Raw genomic sequence first — 15,887 nt, 5'->3', positions numbered from 1 at the left:
CACGGAATGGACCGTGTTACAGCCGGTGAATCGCGAAACTATAGGGGAAGTATTTGGAAACTTTTTCCCGAGGCCTGGTTTATATCTCTGTTAAAAAATTCCAACTAGCTTCCCCCATTTTTTTCACTGAACGAAATGCTTGTTTCATTTATTCATTCTTCTTTTTTCTGCTAGCGGTAAAGCGCTGACTGGTAGAATCAACTTCACGCTGGAGTAATCCGGTGAATTATAGACGAGTATATTCGGCTTATGATTTCGCGTGCTGATTTTACGGTGCACGCGTCTCTCGCGTCAGCCGGAAACGACGTCGAAATAGTCGGCCATGGAGGCGGAACGAGCACCGGGGAAACGCGGATACCGCCGATAATTTGCGTAATTTGCGGCAACGTGAAAGGACTCGGTCGAAGAAAGTTGAAGGACCCTCGAGGAGTTGGTAAACACTCCTACATAGTTGTGTTAACCATTCCCTACATTTTAGACGAGAGATTAGATTTCGAATGTGCCCAACGAAGATGAGGGAAGAGGTTGATAAATATTCATTTATCTGGATGCAACGTCGAACGAGGGCCTGGAAAGGATGTAATTAAAGCTTGCACATCTATCGCGATGCTTCGATACCGTCCCTTGATATCGACGTCTTTCTCAACCGATGCTGATGAACCTACATTGAAATATTTAAAGCGTGTTTCATAAAAGAACCGACGTTAACTCGAAGCCGGAGTTTCGAAATATAGTAATACTTCCTTTGTACGTTTCGCTCTCTTGAAATTGTTCGTATAAGATTACTTAAAAAGGATAGTGGAAGAGGCGTCCGTATCTCTTCCGCTACGTTGCCTCGATCGAACATTTTTACACCCGGTGTAACTTTTCTCGGTGTCTAACTATCTTTGTGGGCGAATTATTTTCTCCCATCACCCTCGCCCCTCGGTCTATATACCCGTGGAACCATTTACCTTCTCTTCGTAGAATAATCAACTCCTCTTTCTCTCTTTACCAACCTAACTCCAGTTTTCTACTTCAAAGTACTCGAAAAAAGTAGCATCCCGTGTAAATTGATTCAGCAGCGAGTCCACTCGAAAGGGACGGCCGTTAATCGTGCTCCATGGTCGCATAAAATCAACTAATTTGCAATCAACGCGTATCAGAGCTTGGCCTTCTCTCATCGAGGAACATATCACCTGAATGAAATTTATTCGTTGATCGAATTGCAAAGGGTGAGAGTATCGCCGTTTCTGTAGTGGCCGCGTCTTGTTTCGTTTCACGTCCACCCCCTTTCATCCCTTGTTTCGAGCTTCTTTTTATTGGCAAAGTGACCTTCATCTGAATCTCTTTGTCGCGCCTACGCTGGAGGAGATGGAGCGAGAGAATTTCGGGAGCTGGTCAGGGGTGGCGTGGCGAAAATGGCATACCTTTTACTTTTACCTTCGACCGGCCTTCACCGTGCCATGAAAACGCTTTTCGTTGATGCATGGTTTACCAGGAGGTTGCTTTCGTGCTTCACTACCCACCACGGAGCTCGTGGCTTCTTACGAGATAACGACCGTGCTTTTACCTTGAGAAGAGATTTGATTGATGATCAGGACACCGATGAGGGAGACTCGTCAAGGACTTTCGGCAAGCTTCTGATAGGGATCTTTTCTCTGACGGTATTTATCATCTCTTACGAAACTTATGAATGGTGTGATGTTTTATGAGTTTTTATATCACATTATACGAGATATGAATGATTGATCGAATTTTACGACCGTTCTTTATCTCAATAGAAATATCGAGAAATCTGTGTCCTTTATGCTGATGAGGTTTCTTAGTTTCTTTTTTTATCTCCGTAACACGCAGGATGGAGATAATGGGGAAAAAGTAAAAGGAAGGGGAGGAACGTGAGCTAACAAGCGTTCGTTCGGGTTATACTTTATTGCGTGATGGTTCCAGCGACCATTCAGTTTGATCGGCTGTCTGCTCGACGAGGAGAGGAACGCGGAAGGGAGCGATTGTAAAACTCTATGCTGGTGAAAGTCACGACGATTGTAGATAATCAGAAGCGACAAGTTAGACAACTTGGTAATTATAGGAGCGGGTTTATCATTTTGATGCGTTTTGTGGATCGCTGGAAAGAATGTGCGATGCATTGGTTACGTATGCTCGTTTATTCCAACCACATTACATCATGCAATTAAACATGTTTCTTCATACGAATGTATTATTAGTAAATCGGTCACACACCTTGCTTTCACAAATGCGTTACATATACACTCTCAAACCTTAATTACAGTTCTTGATCAATCGAAAACATTCGTTCTAATAAAATATAAGGTAAAGTAGTTTGGTCGTTCTAATATCTACGTAATCTACGTAAATCTACGTATCTAAGATGTTATTGGTTCTTGCAACGATGCCGAGACTCGCGTCATTAATAATCGCTACTCTCGGCGAGGAGCAAAGATAGATCTGTCGATATCGGACGATGGAGGTTACTCTTGAATATCGCACGATATTTATAAAATTATATTCTTGAAAACGTGAAACCTCGCGATATCTAAATTAGGTTTAAAAATTCTGCTGTTAATCTATAAACTTACAGGAAAAAATACTTTATTACGATCAAGCTTTATACGACAACCGAAATTCATGATCCTTTAAAGCTCAGTTACGTCCTCCTATATTGCTATCCTCATTACACACATTTGCAAGATAAAAGCTCATTATAACGATCGAGTAAAATATGTTCTCCGAATTCAAAGTATTTTACGGTTCGAAATTATGGCACGTTTCTCTACGTTCGTGTTTTTATCATCCCCATTTGCAAAGAAAAAATTTTCTATGATAATAATAATAATCAAATAATCTAGATTTCTCAGACCTAAAACTCGATCATCTCTACATTATTTCTACACTATATTTACAAATTTAAGAACAAACTAATTCCGATAATCTATAATAACAACCGAATAATCTAAATTGCAATTTTTCTTTTTAAAAAAGCTTCTCTATAATAATCGAGTATACAAAATATTCTCTCCACCGATCGAATAATCTACGTTATTACCAACTCGTCTCAAATCCCGAGTATAACGGCGTATCCTCCCCAACCCCCGTTGCAATCGAACCGCTTTTCCGATAACGAAAGCTTGCGTACGCTTGGTTTCGCGATCGTCGTTTCTAATTCGCGTGCACAGACGTCCATTATTCGCGGCGGAGATACTCCGCGGTGCCCCGTGGAAAGCTGGAAATAAAGAAAAAGAGAGAGGATGCTACGTCTGGCAGGTGGAGGGATGAAACCGACGAAAAGGGACAGTGGTTGAGCATCGGGCCTGAATAATGGAGGAAACTGCTGGAGTGTTGGACGGGTCTGTAGAGTGAGAACGCGTTTCCTTTAATAGGGTATACGTATAACCGGGGTAGAGGAAAATCGAGCCGCGTCGGTAGAAGGTGGAAGCACAGAGCATCGGCGGTTGGTATTGGTAACGTGGCATCGTTGCCGGAGCCGCGGCGGTCCAGGGGATGCTGGCGAGAAGGGATGGGTTGCCAGGCAACGCACGTCCACCCTTAAACCTCCGTTCACCCCTTGCCACCCCCCTATGCTAGCAGTCACCCCCTCTTGCCACCGGCAGCTCGTATTTGCCCGTTCCGCGGATGAGGACTCGGTCGATACAAGCAGCCGTTTTCGTCGTACGTTCGGGAATTCCCCAATTTCCATTACGGGGGTGCTGACTTTAAGCCCTCTATCCCACCCCTATCGCCGCTCGTGCCACGCTGGGACACTTAAAACGATTGCTAACCCTGCTCTCTATGTCTCTGCTGCTCGTTGATGCCGCTCTACGATCATCGCTGGGTTCGATCACGAGTTTGTCCTTGAGAAAGTCGAGGGATTGGGAACAAACCGTAGGAAGGGCTCCCTTCGTTGTTTTGTAGAATTGCGTGGATCGTTTTTGGTATCTTTTGAGGGTTGAAAATACGTCCAAGGAAACCTCGAACGTGGTGGAAAAATAAGTCGTGATAAATTGGGAATGAAATGAGTATAGATTATGGTAGAATGGGAAAAGTTGACGAAGCATTGTAATTTATACTACTGTGATCGTACGTGGCCACGTAATGAGGATTAGAGGACCTTCGCCGGTTCGTAGATTGTGAAAAATTAATTGACGTGTTGAATAAGGTTCTTCACAGGGTGAAATTACCGAGACCGAGAGAGAGAGAGAGAGAGAGCGAGAAAGTTCAAGGTTCCTTACCTGATATGGTTAGGCACTCGGTGGGAGTAGAAAAAGAAAGAGAAAGAAGTAGAGAGAATTGTGATGGAGAAATGATTGAGAGACGCAGGTATAATAGACGGGAGTAAACGATATTTTTTTTTATTGTTAAAAAGAATGCATATGTACACAGTCGAAGAGGAGCTGTTACTGTACATGATCTCACTTTACAACAAACTTAAAGTCCCACTCTGTTATCAAACTGAAGATCTATACAAGGCAGATTGGCGAAGTGCTACAAATTCTAGCAGGAGGAATAAAAAAAAAAAAAAATGAAAAACAAAAGGATTTTCCTGAACTACTGAAGTCTCGTCTACTTGAAATCATTCAAAACTATTACTACGATTCACTTTTACGGTCTACTATTATTAAGATATAAAACTAAAAAAAAATAGAAAAAGAGGGAAAATGAAAAATAAATTAATCGTCGAACATAATGAAAATCAAAGTCGCAGACATGAAAATTTCAACTCATTACTGACCTGTCGTAGCAAAAATAACGAGCACAGTTAAATCGTCGAAATCCGTGAACTGCCAACTACGGTCGACGTGTATCGCGATAGAGAACGTTGAATTTGGTCCGCTCTTGGCATTCACCGCGTGCCTTATGAATTTTGAAAAGTTGGCACATGGAAGCCCGCAGTGAACGCAAGGAGCACAGACTCACGCATCTTCGTATTTTCCACCATCTCACTTCTTCTTCCATCTTCCTCCGCGTAAAATCCACCAACAGTCTGAAATATTCACTAGCCTCTTCAGTATCTTCCTCCTCTATCCGTCTTTACTCCGTCAACCCATCGACGACGAGTTACTGCCACAGTGAAGTCAACATCCCGATGTAAAAGGATAAAACTAAACGTAATATAAGAAAGATGAAAAAGAGGATAAAAGGGATAAAAACAAAGGAATAAAACGATGTAACGTCGTAACACTATGGTCGAGCAACAAATTCTTAATCACCGTTGCAACTCGAACAATGTTCGAACGTATCGCGTTCAACGGATGCGTTTCGTATTCGATGCACGTATGTATACGTTCGATAATATCGAGAGCACGCGCGGGGGTTAGAAAAAAAGCGTACGCGAGCACACGGCGCGATGCACGTCGCAATGCGAACTGAGCTTGATGAGCGTCGAAACTATACTATGGAACGATACCACTCGTCCTATGGACCCACGATCAGGGGTGGTTAGAGGGTGTTGGTACGCGGAGTAGGGGGGTCTACGGGGGGTTCGTCAGTCCCACCATAACTTATTGCTTATTTCGCTGAGGGTGTACGACCCCGTGATATCCAGGGCCGGGGAGCAGCTGACGTTGGGGTTCCATTGTCTGTAGATATTCGCATAATCAAGAAAGCCACCCCATTCCATACTTTTTCCTCGCGTGGAAAGGGACATATGGGATGCTCTGACTAATATTGACGCGGATCTTGATGGATGTTCGCCACGGAGTTCTCTACGTAAGAGAACATGACCGTGTCTTACGACTTACGTTATGCTCCGTTTCGACGTGGTTTTACGAATTCTCTATGGGAAACTGGAAATTTCACGGTTTATAGATCGCTTTTCCTTTGTCAAGTATTTACGTTGTACGATAAATTTTGACGTGGAAAGATTAGTAGTCACAGAAAGAACAAGGTGGAAATTTTGTATACGATCGTTTGATTTTACCATTTCGAATGCGAATACTGCGTTATTTAACTTTTAACATATTTATCGAGGAATGTGAAGAATCAGAAATTTATAGTTTTTTAAACGATACTCGTTCTCATTCATAAAATATTCCATTGAGATACTAACACAACTTCGACAAACAAGTACGATCGTCTACAACCTCCAAACGAGAGAATGAGCAAACTTTTACACCTTTTACCGAAACTTTTCCAATAAAAAAAAAGTTCCTCGTTTGACAAAGTATCTCTAACGAACTCGTCTATCCCATAAAACAACGAGATACGACTACACACTAACTCGAGCGAATTTTTTCGAAAGACGGGTATGCCCCTTTTGAGACACAATAGCGGATCGTGCTGTTCGAACCGAAAACCCATAATTTTCGCGATGGAAGAGGTGACTGGCCGAGCGTATCTCTTTGGCCGAGTGTCCTAGTAAAGGGCGAAGGGGTCCGTAGACCGAAACTCGTCCGAAAACCTTGGTGAGAAGGGTGTTGCTCGTTTTAAAGGGCGCGTGTCTCGATATGGGGGGCCGTAACAGTGTTCGTATGTGTGTGTGTGTGTGTTTGTGTGAGCGCGCGACGGGGTCCAGCGCGTGCTTGAAAGCTACAATCGCCCTAAAGGCCAATTCACATCCGTCGAGCGAGGAAGAAACGGGGGTTTCCGTGGTACAATGGGGCATTCCCTCGAAGGGCTGGGACCTCGTCTGTCAGAACTGTGGGTCAGGGTTACCAGGAGGGGGGTTTCATCCATCGATTTAAACCCTCCTCGCGCTACATCCACCCCTCTCGCCTAACCTCGACAACCCCCACCCTCTCTCCCGATCTCAGCCTATTAACCCTCGCAGGAGACACCCTTGGAGACGAGGAATTTAATACGAAGTTATTTAAATGCTAGCCAACGTTGACATTTGCAATGGGATGTCGAAAGTGTCATTAATTTCTTGGGGAAAAGCGTCGTGCCTCGTGAAAGGGGCTGAATGATAAAGAAGAGTAGGGGAAGCGAATTTGGGACGATCGATCTGGATTAGATCTCGCGGAGATCTAATGGTACTTTGCGGAGATAGAAACGCGGGACGCAAGAAAGAAAACGATCGTTACCTGGTTTTGGTAACTATACCACGAGAGAAGAGCTGTTTTCGAGAGTGTAGAACAGGGGTGGGTAATCGGGCGTGGCGAATACGACACTAATTATACGAGCGATAAAATCCCAAGGACGCGAATTCCCGTCTATGGAGACTTTGACGCTCGCCTCGAGAACGTGAAACTTGGGAATTTTGATCTGCTACTTGGATACTTGGATTTGTGCACGTTACGAATATTTTGAGTTGCAAGGCGATGTTCTTTTATGGTGCAATTATACAATGCAAACGAAATAGTTTAAATGGGACTATAGGACTTTAACTATGAGAATCTTATACGGTCTTGCATCTTACAAAGCTGAGAAATATATAAAAACGAACTGAAAAAGTTTCGAAGCAAATATATTACGAAAAAAATGATGAATAAATTAACAGAAAGTATTATTAAAAATTGAACTACTAAAAATTCAACAAGAAGATCGAGAAATGCATATCTTTCGGGATGAAAAAGAAACAAAACTAATGGGTCTTACCGTAAAGTTGACATTAATTTACAGTTACGGTGAGAACCGGAAGTGGAGTCTTATGACCGTGGAACGAGCAGCGATACAGGATCACTGAATGACTTTACTCTCGCTCCAGTCCCGGCTATCCTTATGACGTAATCGAGCACGTGCACTCCGTTTGCGGCCTTCTCAGGTGGGGTTGAAAACGTCACGGATACCAATCCTCCCCTGAAGGCACGCCCTCTTCATCGATCCTGGCGAACCCTCCTCCATTCATGAGAACCCTGGTACCGGGCCGACGAACCGCATGGTTCTACCTGGTATCTAGAACAAATGAACAGTTTTCATGAGCGAAACAGAGAGGTAACGATAGTGGGAGAGTTGGAAGATGAGGCAGCATTTGTGACAAGGGGGTGAGGAGACGTGTCTCGGCCCTGCGAGGCAATTGAGTGGTCGTAGGTCAGCAACAGCTTTTCATTGTGTCTTCTAAATTCTTTCTTGACTTTCATTGACTTACATATAGAATTAAAGAATTGATAAGTGCACGTTATTGGCAAGATAGAATTTTGTCGTCTACATTGAATATTTAAAAATTTGTCACGTAAAGGGAATCACATAGTGGATAATGGTTTTAAAAGATTGGTAGAATGCGGAGGATTGATTTTGTGCAATCGGATGGGAAGATCGTTGAAAGTTTAAATACCCTGAAGCGTTGGTAATCGAATCTTTCTAGCGTAATCGAGGCGTCGAACGTCGAACGGCGGACGACCGATCGGTTAGTTATAAATAGGAATCCGTCCTGAAACCCTCAGCCGAGTTCGTCAGCTGATCACATATTGACAGTTCGATAAGTTGTCTCGCCGGGATCGTCCAATCCTCGAGACTGTCTCTCACGCAATTAGAACGGTCGTTCGAGGACCATTAACGATAATTAAGGATCATAAATGATATAAAACTTTAGATACATCAATGATAATCTAATAATTTTGTATAGTAATAACAACTCTAATCAAAGGAAATTGCATAATTTTTACTCTAAATTTTATTTAATATTTAGCAGAATAGGTAATGAATTTGAAAATATGTATATTTAAAGGATATTGCATATGTTTTGTTTCGAATTTTACTTACTTGATATTTAAGATCGTAGGATAGATGATACATTTTTTAATGAATAGATAATAAATTTTGAAAGTGTAGTATAGATAAGTGTTGGTATCAGAACGATCGATAGATCCCTCCCAGAGGATTATCGAATTGCGGAAGTAGTCGGAATCGTGGTGGTCGATAGGTGGCGAGAGATTTTTCTCGTCACAGTTTCGGAGACTTCTGGGCCGATCGTGGGCTGATTTTAAGGATGGCGACTGAAAGTCAGTTTCGTGACAGAAAATTACGAAAATGGTAATTAGACAGCTAGCGGCGACGTGCCGGCAACGGCTTATTCATACTTCGTAGCCATGGCGATCCTGCACTACTGATAAAACAACAGTACACACCATAATGTACTTACGCGGAATAGGGGAACACCTCGTCTACCGGGTGTTATAGAAGTCAGGATGTTACGTTGTCCTTACGACATGGAAGAACGTTCGTGCGATTTAAGAGGAACGTCTCATCAGTTATCATCTGCGTGTACGGAAACATTTGTGTAATTTTGTTGGAAGAAGAGAGATAACATCGACAATAGCGATTAAGTAACTCGGTTGTAATGTTTGAAGTATTTGAATAATAATATCGTAAATTATACTGTAGAATTGTAACGAGAGTATCGTATTGTACGATGAATTTGTATCATCATTTGAGATGTCTATCTTGGATGGATGCTTTTTTTAAAAATGATGCGTCGAGACCAAAGAAAACGTTACCGGCATTGTAACATATGGTGATTCCCCGTAACACGGATGTTTTTCTCCTATCGACATTCGTAGCTGACCATATGTCATTAGATCGACTGTGTCGAATGATGTAACTTGACGTAACCAAAGGTCATCGCGGTACAGTCCTCACGGATTATAATTTTTCAAGTCTGTACATTTTCTAATCAAGAGTTTTATTCGATCAATACATGATATTAATACGATGGGGAAAATTCTACGTTTTATATTAACGAATTGAAAAATGGACGCAATAATAATCGTCATCAAATAATTATGTGTCATTAATTAATAATTTTATGGAATATAAATTACATCAAAACAACAATACGAAAAAACGGACCGTATCATCGATGACCCTGAAGCCTTGTAAACGTCACTTCCTGATTTATACGTAACCTTGAACTACCTCAGCCCGGGACATAAAAAAGGAAATTACGTATCGATAAAGATCATCATGGATCATCAAAATGTCGCGAAAGAGCCGCCAAAAGAAGGTCAAAAGCTTTACGATCAAAGGCACTTTAACCGGCAAGACACGATCAGGGAAAATCGGAACGAAACCTATCGGACCAAAGATTGACCTTGAGATCGTCACGGGAGAAATCCTCGTATACTTTACCTGCCAATGAATTCCGTGTTCCGTGGATCCAATGGTAGATGATCGAACGTCTCCTGGATCCTCTTCCAGCCACGGTCACCGTATTGGAGAACCATACTCCATCGTCCAGCAGGTCCAGGAGATGAATCTCTCGGATACCTCCATGGAATCCATCGTGGAGGATCGTGTTCGACACCTTGCTTGGATGAAAGCGGCAAGAAAGTCAGGATGCGTGAGCCGACTTCGGTCGACGCCGCCGTGGCCGACTACGATGGAACAGGACGTGTCGACGAAGAAGAAGAAGCAGAAGCGGCAGAAGCGACAGAAGAAGAAGAAGGGGGCGCAGCAGGATGCGCCGTTTTGTGTCGGGACGGTGTTGTTGGTTTGATGGTCGCGGGATCACTGCGCCCTCTCCGTCTTCGCCCACCTAGCCCTGCCCCTCGATATCAACCCCCAATCCCCCTGGTAGTGCCCCAGGGATCGACTGTTCTCCCTCCCACCAAACCACCTCTCGTTTTAGCCCTCTCTGAATCCCCCACCAACCCTCGTTGTCGGTGGCAGTGGTTTCCACCCTAGAACCGAGGATGCCGACTCTGGAGCCTCCCCCCCTCCCCTTCCGAGTCAGCCCCCTCCAGGAGCATTCTGGGGCTCGTCACGAACAGGCTGCTGATGCTGCTGCTGCTGCTGCTGCTGTGTCGTCTCTTGCCGAAAACCGGCGGGCAGCCAGCCAGGCACAGGCTGTGTGGTACGTTCACGTCGGCCCTTTTCCACCCCTGCCGCGCATTTTCCGCGACCAAACCAGGCTTCGCGATGCTCGTGATCGCACTGATGGTGGTGCCGCTTCTCTGCCGGGTGCTCGCGTTTACCCGCCTGCCGTCGCTCTGCCCAGAACCACGTCGCTCAGGGAGAGGTGGTTCGTTGTCGTTGCTGGTGGTGGTTGGCTGATGGCGCGAGCGCGCTTTAACGCAAGTCGCGCAAGCGTCACCCAGAAAATCGAGCTTCATACACCGCGCGCGCCTTTCTTCTCTTCTCTTCTCTACTACATACTCTTCTTCTCTCTTCCCTCTGTCTCTTTTCTTCACGTTTTTGCGTTTCTCGTTTCTCCGAGTCTCAGCGCACGGGACTCTAGCATTCTCCTCGTTCCCGAGGCATTCGTCTCTGTCCAAAGGGATGCACGTCGTACGCTCCTGTTGCCCGTCTTCGTTCAAGGGCGTACAACCTCCTCTTCCACGAGCAACCTTCAGGGGAGAGTCGGATCACAGAGAGACTATATCTTTCTCGCGTGGTCTCGTTCGTTCGTTACTTCCTTCCTTCCTTGCTTCCTAATTCTTTTTCCCTCTTTGACTGGCAACCTAGCACGCCCCTACCTCCACCTACTATGGACCCGTAATGTGTTTCAATTCCTCTGTTCCCGCGCGCGTCGCTCTCGTTTTGCCTCACGATCTCGTTTTGCCCGTCATCCCCCTTTCATCCACGAGTCACCCAGAAACGAGGGAGATTCGCCTCGCTTCGGTGTTTTCGTTAGGTCCCCCACGGACTTTAGATTCTGGCCGCGTAAAGGGGGTGGGAATTTCGGGTGCAAGGTCTCACGACGGTTCTTTGCTCACGTTCCCGCATCGTATCATCCAGGACTCGTCTCTTGGGAGAGGACCTGTGCACCGACGTTCGAGAAACGGACGAGACAAACGAGAATGTTTTTTTCATTGAAATGAGGTATACCGAACGTGCCTGGCAATGGACGCAAAAATCTAATTACGTTTCGTACGTGTTTGCGTTTTATTCGCTACAGAGCTTATCGCGGTATAAACGTTAGCAGAATCTGACCGTTTTGTACTTTAAACGTCGTTATTTCGCCTCGCGTTTGGTCTCGCAGTTGTAACAAAGAAACTCTACGTTAATCTACCAGTCGTAGTCTGGGAATACACAAAAAAAAGTCTGTTTCTCGCGTGATAGGAGACTGCGTGCTATGTTCGAGTTTTTGTTTAATGCGACCAGACTTGCGTTTCGTATCAAAGTATCGAGGAAAAAAGCCCTTTTACCAGATTATTTCTCGTTGCAGGTGAAACAAAAAAGAAAAGAGGAAAAGAGAAAGGACTTGACTTTGATCTCACCTCCACTGTTACTTTATCCGCGGAAGAGCGGAACGACTCGTTTACGTCGCGCCATTTCCGTTTCTTGCTCTCAGCGACGGTGCTCTCGGCAGGCTCGCTAATAATACGCTCGCGCCGAGTCTTTTTCCTTCTGAAATTCAACCGGGCCGCGCGAAGAAAGCAGGAAACGAAGGAAAATTAGAATCCGTTTCCTTAGTTCCCATTGCAAGAAAACACACGGTCGCGCAACGATCGCAACGTTCGCTAGGGGAAGACCCGGTTATTCTTTGAAGAAGAATCTTCCGTGAGCTTGCTCGAGGGTAGGGAAGCAATTAAAAACGCGGGCCGATTTTCATCGAGAGCAAACGCGAAAGAACCGCCTCGAAGTTTACCGTCCACTACATTTTTAACGACTTGTTCCGCCCTACTTCCTTCTTTTCTCAACTTCCTAATATCAATTAAAGCTCGCACACCGGCGAACCGCGTTTCTCTACCAGAATAAAACGAGAGGAAGGTTGATCGGCGAAGAAAATCCAAGTTTCATCCCCGTCTAGGCGTTTCGTTTTCTCTCGCGGATGGTATCGTCGATTACCCAGTCCTTCGTTCTTCTAATAATCACCTTCAATCCCTCCACGCCGTAGTTCCGCCATCTTTCGAGTTCGAAAGTTCTTTTCCTGTTCGAGATGATGTTGTCGAGAAGGAAAAAAAGTGGACCTTGTTTTCCTCTTCTTTTTTCCCTTTTCTTTTTTTTTTCACTGGATCGTTCTTGTCGCTTGGATACGAGGAGGAAATAACACGGCCTCGAAACATCCTACGTGGCTATTCCTCCCCGTAAATACGTTTGGTACGGTTGGATTCGTTCGACGAGCTTCTTTTTTCCTTCTGCAAGCCGCAACAACGCCGCGGAAATTGGAAAATTGATCGGCAATTAGCGGAGACGAAACGACTGACAACTCGGTAATTCCAATCGAACGTTTTAATGAAATTAACGTTGTGCTCGATGTTATGGGATACGGGTGGTATTTTCGAGGAAGCTGGTTCAAGGGTTATCAGAGGTGGACGGCTTTTTTAACGATATCAAATATTTACGTTATCTATCATCGAAAGCTTCGACGTTCGAGAAGGATGTTTACCGAAAAATTTATTAGAACATTATTATAGATGGAATATATATAGTATCTTTATCCGTTTTATCATATCGAGGCGGTATTAATCAGTGGCACGGGGAAAATTACACTGCATGGCGGCACATGGATGGAAATACACTGCACTGTTACCTGTATTGACGAGCCGCGTCACGAATTTGCGGGCATATTAGTCCAGCACTACAACGTACGACTAACACGTAATTAACATGGTCGGTGTGTAAACCGAAGACGCGTATCTCTATCGATACGCGTGTAAAGGGGTTAGCCACTGCTTTAATTTTCAGATGGAATATATTTCGGGTTAAAAGCATTTGGTTATATGTAAAGAACGATATTACGTTGATCAGGTTTTTTAAACTTCTTTGCAGGCATGTCAATTTTCAAGATGAAAAATATAGTGGACTTGTTAAGATTTTATAACAGTATTTTTTTGAAATTAGCATCACGAACGTCGTATTTCGTTAGCAATAACACTTGCGTTAATTCTTTTAAAGGTAATAAGACAATGTATCCTAAAATAACTTTTACTATGTAAGAACGTAACAGGATTAAAAGAAAAATTCGCCTCGAAAGGGTTAATAAACTAATTCGGATAAAGATCAAAAGCACATTTGTCTCAACTAAAGAAAAACGAATATTTCATGCCTTAATACTCACATATTTTTACGAGCACTTCAGAAAATTGTTGTAACGTTTCGTCGATTTGCTTCTGAGTTTTGTAATTGATAATTATGCTTAATCTGAGAAATCAATTTTGCGAGAATATTGCGCGAACTTGCTGGCGATTAATTATTTTTAATAGCACGATTTAACCGGCGTACCAATTGAGCCGAATCGTTGCGCTGATATCGAAAGTGAGTATTAATTTCTTTTGTACTCGTTCTTGTTAAAAGTATAATGAGAGTCATTAATCCTACAACGTTGCATAAAATACTGCGCATAATATCCCTTTTTTCCCTTCTTCTACGTGCATTGGCTGAGAGGGTTTTGATTAAAGACCGTGCGCCTTGTTTGAGAACGTAAGTAGTATTAGACACTTGTTGGTCAGACACTGGTTTGGCTTTTGCCATCAGAACTATTTCTAGTGTTCAGACATTTTTAAGTGTCTTCCACGTTCACTAGTAGATTTATATTAGTAAGACAGTTATCAATTAACAATTAAATAAATGTAGATGCAAGAAAAATGAAGCTTGAGAGTGAAAAAATATATGAAAGACATAAATTGAGAATATTATTGAATTTACCTGATCTAGAAATATATAGCTATTTATTATAAATCAATATACAAATATTTGGAGAGCAGTGAAGTTTCATTTAATATTCCATTTTTTAATAATGGAATTTAATAATCCAATCTTTTATGTATATTACGAGATTAATGTTAACGTAATAAATATCAATTAAAAATTGATAGTAAGTGTAAGGACTCTGGCAGGGTTAAGAGATAAATAATCTCCGAGCACATAAATCAAGGAAATTTTTGAATTCTCTAAAAACACATAGTCATTTGTTTTATCAATCAAGATATACGATTTCGCATATATAAACGTCAAAAACACATGACAGCACTACGTACCCTATTAAAAATGGGGAACAAAAAAAAAAGGTGGGTTTGACGTAGTAAAATAGCTCTCTAATAAACGAACGACTATCAATTCGAAAAAATATACCGGCTACTGGAAGTGTATAAACGACACGGCCGGCGGGACATGGAGCGAACGTAAAAGTGTTACCAGTGGCGCGGCGCAATAAACAACTCACTTTACCTTTCTCGGGACGGAGTGAATCACGATCACCGGGATTATCTCGATCTTGCATGGTTGTCGGTGTCGATTGGAGAAAATCGAATCGCGGGTGGAAGGACTACGGAGACCGTAAAACTGGAAGCCACCGGTGACCGTGTCCGTCTAATAGCCACCTGCTGTTAGAAGAGCGGAATCCTTGTGACTCCTGCGGAGAGTCAACGAGATTTGTGTGCTGCGAGAGTAAGGGACGCGTCCCTGTCAACAAACATGTAAACGTCAATATAGCTTTCGTCTACGAAAAGATCGATTGTCACCAGTAGAATATCAAACTAATCGAATGGGAACTAATAAAAGTTAGGAGACAGAGTGCAATTTGCAATACAAGGTAGTGGATATTGTACGTGCGGGAAAATTAATTTTTTGTGTGAAGAATGTTTGCAAAAGCTACAGAAAGCATTGGCATCCCACTGTATTTGTTATAGCATTTATATACTAATTAATTGATTCCGAGTATATTAGATTTCGTATCATTCCATACTTTTATGTAACTTTGTTTATTTAGTACCTCTATTATTAATTATGTATATAATATTAAGTATTTAATATAAATATTTGATACTATGAAAATGAAATACGAATGAAAGGTTACTGCAGTGGAAAATAAGAGGATGTGCCAATACCTTTTCTAGCCATTGTATGTGTACACAATACTGGACAAAAGAACGTTTGAAATTGAAAACTACGGAAGAAGAATGTGATAAGTCACATTTCTTATTTTTACAGGAAAGTATTCTTAAGATTCGCTATGTTGTCGTCGATCGAACTCATAGCTAATCTAAACACGAATATATTGAAATTTCAATTGTGATCGGAGTTTAATGACGAATCTTCTTAGAAAAGATTGGATATAATACCAAATAATATTA

At 42.8% G+C, this 15,887-nt stretch overlaps 1 long non-coding RNA gene across 1 annotated transcript; it reads right to left on the bottom strand.

Annotated features, from left to right (window-relative positions):
• Positions 1 to 2,067: 2,067 nt before the first annotated feature.
• Positions 2,068 to 10,846, bottom strand: LOC125385908. The gene is made up of 3 exons (XR_007225666.1): positions 10,000 to 10,846; positions 7,531 to 7,827; positions 2,068 to 5,055 (listed from the first exon to the last, which is right to left on the bottom strand). It is a non-coding gene; the product is annotated as an uncharacterized LOC125385908 (long non-coding RNA).
• Positions 10,847 to 15,887: the final 5,041 nt, after the last annotated feature.

Source organism: Bombus terrestris, chromosome 11 (genome assembly GCF_910591885.1).
Source record: "Bombus terrestris chromosome 11, iyBomTerr1.2, whole genome shotgun sequence".
NCBI lineage: Eukaryota > Metazoa > Arthropoda > Insecta > Hymenoptera > Apidae > Bombus > Bombus terrestris.
This window is presented reverse-complemented; position numbering and strand designations above follow the sequence as displayed.